The following is an 8,958-nucleotide window of genomic DNA, read 5'->3' on the forward strand; positions in this document are numbered from 1 at the left end:
TTTGTTCTCAGGTTTTGGCCAAAATTCAGCCTCGTATTCTTATAAAAAAAAATCGTGTAGTCAATTCATCCATCTATTGTAAATCATTTTAAATCTTTATCAATTTTGGAAAAAGGTAAAAGTTAAAAGTTCAAGCAGGACAATCAGAATTAAATAAGATTTTAATGAGGAAAATTTGATCAAGATTTACTAAAGCCAGATTAACGTTAACATGGTCAGGTTCTTAGTAAATGTTAAAAATTCAAAACATGACAAAGGTCAAGGCAGATTAGTACAAAGTCAAAAAGGTTAAGCCTAGAATATTAAAAGTTGAAATTATTTTAAAAGAATTGTTGATGTCACAATAACCTGTGTTCGCATCATTTTTGGCTCTAAAAGTTTAATGACAAAAAGTTGGTCAGTCAGCGGACACAAAAGTTCTTTGTGACTGCAGCCAAACTACCTTCAGGTTTCCTCTAGGGTCAATTTAAAAAGAAAGTACGCTAAAATTGGTGAAAAATGACCACTCCTTCCCCTTATGCGCTCTCGTACTCTTTGGCATTTTCTATACAGGGCCATTATTTCATTTACCGTATACAGTCTTCATTCCATCAGCCTCCATTTATTCCCATCATGTGGTTTTAACTATACAAAAATAGTCCTTTTGCAGATCACGGCGGACTATTGAATAACTCAAATACTCCAGCACGCCATCTTGAATTATGCAACTTTCACTTTATATATCGCTGGATACGCGTCCCGTCCGTCACACATTTTTGGTAATATCTTTGAAATAAATCATCATAAAAAAATGCATTGAAACGAGGGGAGTTAGTTTACATCACAGTATTCTGCGTGCAAAAATCCAAATTCAAAATGCTTAAGCCACTTCTTCTATGAAAATTTTAAAGTCAATTTTGTGTGACGGACAGGACACGGTACAGATTTGGCGGAATTCACCCACGGGCACTATAGGCAGTATTGAAAGTAAAAGTTGCATAATTCAAGATGGCGTGCTGGAGTGTTTGATTTATGCCGTAGTATTTTAATCACCGTACTGGGTCCTATTCCCGTCAGTACAGGTTTTATCCCGTCATGTGGTTTCAACGATACAAAATAGTAAGCAACAGACCTTTGATAATAGGATTGCAGAAACGTTATAATTAACCAAGCTGCAATTTTGATATTCCATCTTCTTGTAAAACATTATTGAATTTGCATCTTTGTCTTTATAATATAATAATTAAAAGCAACAAAATATCAATGATGATTTAATCACACGCACGTTCCAGTCAGAAAAATCAAAATGAATTCAATCGTGCATGATTTTCTACGTGCCTCATAGTTAATTTTGCAATCAATAAAATTATGAAATCAATCTTAGAAAAAGGTTTGTTTGTATGATGGAAGGTTAGTTTTTTTTAATGTTCACTAAACCACATTACCGGATTAAACCTGTACTGACGGGAATAGGACCTAGTACGCTACTCAATAGTCTGTCGTGATCTGCAAAAGGACTATAAATAAAAACCTTTCGATGGAAAGATTTCGAAAACATTTCATTACTGTAATGTTGTTAACAACATGATGTACACGTTTTAATTACTTTCACAGTAACATATGTTTTGAATTAATTGCATCTTGATAAAATTTATTTTGTTTTGTTTTTAAGTGTTTTTAAGTGTTTTGATTTATATCGTTCGATTGATCAACATAAAGAAAACATTCTAAGAAAGGATTGTTTGTATGATTGAAAGTTGTACTGCTTTTTATGTCTCACTAAACAACATGACTAAATAAAAAACGGCCTGACAGAAAAATCTGAACCAGTGGATAAATAAACATTTCAGCCCTTACAGTAGTTTGTTTGTGATTGCTGCGGACAACTTTAATTATCATCAAAAACATTTTCGTTTACATCCTCGTCAGTGTTCATAAGTTTTTGGAGGGAAGCATCAACCACATACCCCTCCTTTGAATACCTCTGAATGTAAAATTAAACTTTCAAAGAACCATCTATATGGAGGTACTCCATTCGCATCTCGGTTTAATCGGAAAGAGCAACCCTTGCCTCCTCATCATAAGTCAATTTTCTTTTACCAGAAGCGTCTGGCTTTTTTTCAGGATTCTCTTATCAAGGTAATACTCCCCTTTAAAACGAGAAGGGTTAAAAAGCTTTTCAGCACAATCCATTCCGATCCAAAGGAACACTTTTTCATTCATTTGCCTTTTCTTTTTTTGTCTTTGTTGATAGTTTTTACCTCTGCACCATAGGCAGATGCAATGGATGCCAGACTTCTCATTAAGTCAGGGGGGAGATAAATTGTTATTGGGGGTGCCAAGCCCGTGTGGTTCCCATGTCCTAATTTTGTATAAATCTTTATGCCAATTTGCTGAAGAAAAAAATCGATAGATGGCCCAACAATTATAACACTAGTCCCAATACTCACCATCCATAGAATAGTCCTTTTTTAACGTTTTTTTGTTTCTTCTTTGCGTTTTTCTATCCATTCCTTCTGAAATTGCTTCAATTTATTTTCATCATCAAGCCAAAAGTCGTCATTTCTTTCGGCCATTTTGAATTCGAAAAAACGTGAGAGGCTTATTATTACGGCACCGGCCACATATCGTCCAAACCTTTCCTGCTGACCAATCAATGTTAATCCATCTTCGCATCCGTAAAAAAAAGACTACATAGATTCTACAAACGGGAGAAAATAGGGGTCAAAATTACCACCGTGGGAGGAAAAAGAAAATTCCTCCACCATTACAATCACTACCAACGTGATTAAATTTGCCTAAAAGTCTAACTACCAATTCTTAAATTGGAATTGGTACTGGAGGGAAATTCGCCACTCTTGGCATTATTATATTCTTCTGCTCAAAGAGCTGTTCCTTCTTACAAGAGAAAATCTAGTACTTTCAGCAACTCTCCACCTCCACCAACAAAAAAGAGCAGAGCTGCTGATATTCTGTGAACAGTTGAGATTTCAGACTTCGATAATGCTTGTGAACTGGAAACAGGTTCCTATCAATTTGGCTAAACTGAATCAGGTTAATTTAAAGACAATTACTGAAGAAATAAAACATCAAGACCAATACATGCTTACTAACAAAAAGGGTAATCCTATAAGGAATATGCTCAATACAAGAGGTACCGTAAATCTTCTAGGAGCTTACTTACTTACAAAGTGTGTCAATCCTTCGAGCATTTACCTGTCTTTCTACGCCAATGCTAATGACTTGAAATTTCTTGAAGTTTAAAAGGGTCTAATCTCTTGAAAGACTTATTTTTGTATATTTTTTATTCAGGATTACCACCTGCGTGAAGTCGAGTCTGTAACCTACAAACGATTTCGTCCAGATAGTTGATTAAACAAGATTATACGGCTTCCCAGATTTAGATTTTTCTACAGATGAAGATTTTGACGAGTTTCTTCCTCCTGCATACTCACTTGAAGATCCACTGCCTTTTGGAAATACCCCTGCTTCTTAATCATCTCAAGTGATCCGTCTGCTAATTGCATCTAGCATTGATGTTACGAATGAGGAATTGAAGGATATGCTAACAACAATTGAGACAAAAATAGAAAGCATTGAAAACACTGTCATGCTCAATTATAACACTCATGTTCAAAATATTGAGGATCAACGAGCTACGCGAGTTAAAAAATGTTTAAAATGCTCTATATGTTTGGAAATTAAATATAACGAGACTTTTTGCACTGTGCGTAAGATTAAAGGTTGCATGTGGAGATTTTGACTTTTCTCTACATGTTGACATTATGTTAATTGAAGGGAAAGAAGTATAACAAAAACAACAACCAAATGATTATGTTTTCAGAGATGTTTGGTTACGTTGCGGGAATGTCGCCTTCACAAATATCAGCATCAGAAAGCTTGTTTATGGACATTGATATGAAAACCAGTAAAACACGAAAACACAAAAATTACAAAAAAGTTTTGATGAATGACGAATGCAAGCGAGAGTTTTTTGAATCTTCCATGAATTCGAAAGTGTGTTTACATATTCAAAACCTGTCTCCTGAATCCGGGAGAATCTTTTTCAATCCGAAATATATATAGCACAGCTGAAGTTTGTGAGCTATTGGATTTAGGTGGCAATAATGAGTGTGCTTTCACGGCCAAATCCGATTTCGATTCTTTGCCCGATTTCAAATTTTGAACTTCTTTGTAAAATCCGATTTTTCGATTAACTTTTTGACACCCTCCTCCGTGATGCTGTCTGATTTATTATTCATTATTCTAAGAAATTGAGTCTGACAGAAGAAAAAAAAACACGTGGGGAGAGGGCAAGCTCTTGCAAGGCCCAGTTGATTGACCTGGATGTTGCCCAGTTGTTTGCCTGACAGTCTAATGATGTTCATATTTTTAAAGGCAAGGAAGATATGCATGCATGTATGTATGTTTCAAATTTGATTGGTTTTTACTGCATGGATTCAAATTTAATCAACTGTATGCATGGATTTGGTATATTATATACGGCAGGGAGGGTGTAACGGCTAAGCCTTTTCAGTTCAGTGTTTTTCTCATCATTTTTGGCATTCCCTCGCATTTTGTGCAGGTTTTCTCTGTGTTTTAGTCGCGCGGCTGAGGTCGAAAAACGTTTCATTTCGTGATACATATTTTAGATTCCAAAAAAAACAACGGAAACTCGCGAATTAGTATGTGTAGATTACAAAATCAAAAAGTTTCCACGATATTATCGTGCAAGTAACGAGTAATTGGCGATTTTTTGCGTTTCCAGGCAAAATTGCAAGGCCTGGAAGGGGCCTGGAAATTCATGATTTTTGGGGGGTCTTCAAATTAAAAAAAGACCTATACCACATGATAGAGCTCTTCAAACTGAGCAAAAAAGTGTATTACACCAAAGTCCCAACTTCTCTAGATCAAAAGTTATGGGCCTATTTGTGGTAAAAAACTGATGGAAAACAGGGAATTTCCCCACAATCTGCATTAATTTATGCAAAATTAAACACCGTTTTGACCACAAATAGGCCCATAACTTTTGATCTAGAGAAGTTGGGACTTTGGTGTAATACACTTTTTTGCTCAGTTTGAAGAGCTCTATCATGTGATATAGGTCTTTTTTTAATTTGAAGACCCCCCAAAAATCATGAATTTCCAAGCCTTGCAATCTTGTCTGGAAACGCAAAAAATCGCCATTTACTCGTTACTTGCACGATAATATCGTGGAAACTTTTTGATTTTGGAATCTACATATACTAATTCGAGAGTTTCCATCGAAAAAAGTGGAATCTAAGAGGTGTATCACGAAAATCATTTTCTAGCCACTTTTTTCGACCTCAGCCGCGCGACTATTTCGGTTTTTCAGTTTTTCTCATGTTTTCTGCATTTTCAGTGTTTTTCTGTTCTCAGTGTTCCCCATTTTGGATTCTAATTTGTTTATTTATGTTAATTTATTCAAAATATGCATTTTCCCAATTTTTGGTTTTGGTCAGTAATTTATACATTTTTATCATTTATCAACTTTGACCTATGACCTAGAATTTATCATTCTGTAAATTACACATTTTCTAGAATTTGCTATTTAAGCAAGGACTTTCATTTTCACATCAGTTCAACAAGAGATTTCATGGAGTGAACATCAAATTTTTCTAAGTCAACTTCAAACAAGACTAAGTCACATAACCTATAAACTTTTCTCTCATCAATATGAGTTTAGTTTACTAACTTTTATCACACCACTGCCTGGATTATTCCAGCCTCACACTTCAGGCAAGCTGGTAAGTTTTTTCAGCCATTTTGTTTTTGTCGGCCATTTTGTTTTTTTTCTTTCTTGATGCTTTGCATCATGAGGCATTAAGATTAGGCTAGGACTAGCTTACTTTATTTCAACTAATACTATTCAATCAATTTCATCAATCATTATTCAAATTTATACATTCAAACAGGCTTATATTTTGGTTTTACTTTAGACTTAAGCTTTTTCCTTGTGAAATACTTAGTATTTTTTCAATTTCAATTTTCAGTTTGAACATTATCATCACACATGTTACAAACACTTGTGACCGCTTCCAATTTATTCATCCCCACTCCGTGAATCCCTACAGAGGGAGCAGTATAAGGTAGCTACAGAGACAGGCAGACAGTAAGTAAGTAGTAAGTAAGTAATTTATTTGTCCTAAAAAGCGAGACTAGCGACCACACTCATAGGCATAAAGCTAAACTAAGGAGGTGGCCGCACGATATAATTACAAGAAAAGCTAAGAAAAATAAAGTTACTATAAGGTCTTACTAGTAACAAAGTGAAATAAAAATTTTTATAAAATAATTTTCGAAAAATTGGAAGAAAAAAAAATAAAAAATAAAAAATAAAAAATAAAATAAAAAAAAGAAGAAACTATTGAAATTTAAAATCAAACTCGAAAAAGAGAGGGAAAAAAAAACAAAAAAAACAAAAACAAATCAAGTGTATGAGGAAAGGAAATATCATTTACTTAAATCTTTAAGACGATCCAATGCTAGTGTAGACGAATCATCGAAAGTAACGAAATCTTGAATTTCATTCCAAACCAAGATGGATTGGTATAAAATTGAATAGTTACCATAAGTCACTGTTATTACTTCAGGTATTTTTAAAAGTCCAGACAACGGATTACTTACATGACGGTCTGTATCATTTAAACGTTTGTACTCAAGAGTTTGTACGAGAGGAAGAGGTAATTTTCGATTCAAAAGTTTAAAAATAAAGAGAATGTTAAGGTATTTAACAAAATCAAAAAATGAAAGAAGTTTAAACTGCAAAAAGAGAGGAAAAGAATGAGTACGGAAGTCAGAAAAAGACATGATTCTGAGGGCTTGTTTTTGAAGAATAAGAATTCGGCGGGCGTGGATGGTTTGGCGTTGCCCCCAGATTTGCGCTGCATAAGATATGTGACATTGAAAAAGAGTAATGTTTTCTTGTCGACATAATGCCGAAGTTTACTCAGAGCTCCATTAGCTCTCTTTAGTTTATTGCAGACAAAATCGATGTGGTGTTTCCAGTTCAGATGTATTTTACAACTTTGCTTGGTCTGATCCGATGCCCGTTGATTTTAATTTTCAAATCGTAATCGATCTTCTTACGTATTGGACGAAATAATAAGAGCTCGGTTCTACTAGCGTTTATAGAGATTTTATTAGCTTTGAGCCAATTCATAAGAAGCTGCAGATCAATATTAGCTTGTTTGGCGATCGGTTTCAAAGATTCATTCGCAAAAAAGAGCATAGTATCATCAGCAAACAAACTGACAAGAGAATAGCGAAGAGCAATATGAAGATCATTAACATAAAGGAGAAAGAGTAGAGGGCCTAAAACAGAACCTTGGGGGACACCATGTTGCATGTGTTTAGAAGAAGAGTTTTTACCAGAGACTGAAACAAACTGTGATCTTTCAAAAAGAAATGATCGAAACCATTCAAGAGCTTTCCCACGAACCCCATAAAAATCTAGCTTTGACAGTAAAATAGAGTGATCAACGGTATCAAATGCCTTTTGTAAATCGATAAAAATTGAGCATCCATACTAACCTTCATCTAGAGCACTTGAAATTTGGTTGATGGAGTAAAGGAGGGCTGTTTCAGTTGAATGATTTGATCGGAATCCGAATTGTAATGGGTAGATTGAATTTGATTGGTCGAGAAAGTTCATCAGTCGTTTATGCATAAGTTTTTGGAAGATTTTGTCAATATTAGAAAGAAGAGAAATCGGCCTGTAGTTCTCAGCATCGAATGGAGAACCTTTATTTTTGAAAACAGGAATAACTTTCGCTTCCTTCAGCTGTCTTGGAAAGACACCAGTAAAGATCGAAGAAAGGGTTCCAAATTGGAAGAAATGATTCGATAAGGGATGCTATTCGGACCTGTAGCCTTGTTTTCACTGAGAGAAATAAGAGCTTTTGAGAGTTCAAGATTAGAAGCAGGAGCAATGAGAAAGTAGTCGGTATTTCGATTGTCATTCTTCAGCCATTCTGAAAAATGATGACGTATGAAGGGAATTTTTGATCGTATTTTACCTGCAATGGTTGAAAAGAAATCGTTAAAAGCTTCAGAAACTTCTTCAGGATTCGAAGATAGGGAATCATTGATGTTAAGAGAAATAGAGCTTGAAGAAGAAGGAGAAGCTATAATCTCTCTGACGCCTTGCCATAATTTTCGAAGATTGCCTGAGTTTTGAAAAAAGTAACGAGAATAATGGAGTTTTTTACTCGCACGGATAAGAGAAACTATGCGATCTCGATAAAATTTATATCTGTCACGAAGAAAATTCTTAAGATCGGATGAAGAATCAGAAACTTTCAAATAGTCGGTTTTAAGGCTATCTCTGATGTTCATAGAGACGAGAATACCTTTGGGGATCCAAGGTTTGAGTAGAAGGTTAGCTTGACGTCTGGTCAACTGTTTCAAAGGAACATGCTTAATATACAAAGAAGTAAAACGAGTCAAAAAAGAATCAAAAGATGAGTCAACATTTCCCTTTTCAATTTCAAGAAGACCATTCCAATTGACGCTATCAAATTCTTCTTTGAAACTAGCCTCGTCAAATCTAGACCAATCTCGGGGTATCAGTGATCCGCGTTGGCAAGGTAATAGTTGGTAGAATCTGGTAGGCACCAAGAATGTCAAGAAATTTGGAGTGAGAAATCACAGAGTCACAAGTCAAAAGGTCTATGTTGAAATCGCCTAATAAAATAAGACTTTTATTTTCTTGACAGGATTTTCTCAGCAAAGGTTTTAAGAATTTATCATTGAAAAGGTCGATGTCTAAAAGGGGATGTTTGTAGATACATCCAACAAAAGACGATTTCAACAAAGGTTGATTCGAGATTACCACAGTCCGAGTGTACTATCTTTGAAAGATCTTTACGAGGTTTTTTGCTGAGAGAGTTCGAGACAAAAAGAGCAGTCCCCCCAACTGTTGAGACTGCAGGGGTATCAAAAGATTTGAAGCCGCTA

The sequence above is a fragment of the Clytia hemisphaerica genome, unplaced genomic scaffold (genome assembly GCF_902728285.1).
Source record: "Clytia hemisphaerica strain Z4C2 unplaced genomic scaffold, Clytia hemisphaerica genome assembly, whole genome shotgun sequence".
NCBI classification, from domain to species: Eukaryota; Metazoa; Cnidaria; class Hydrozoa; order Leptothecata; family Clytiidae; genus Clytia; species Clytia hemisphaerica.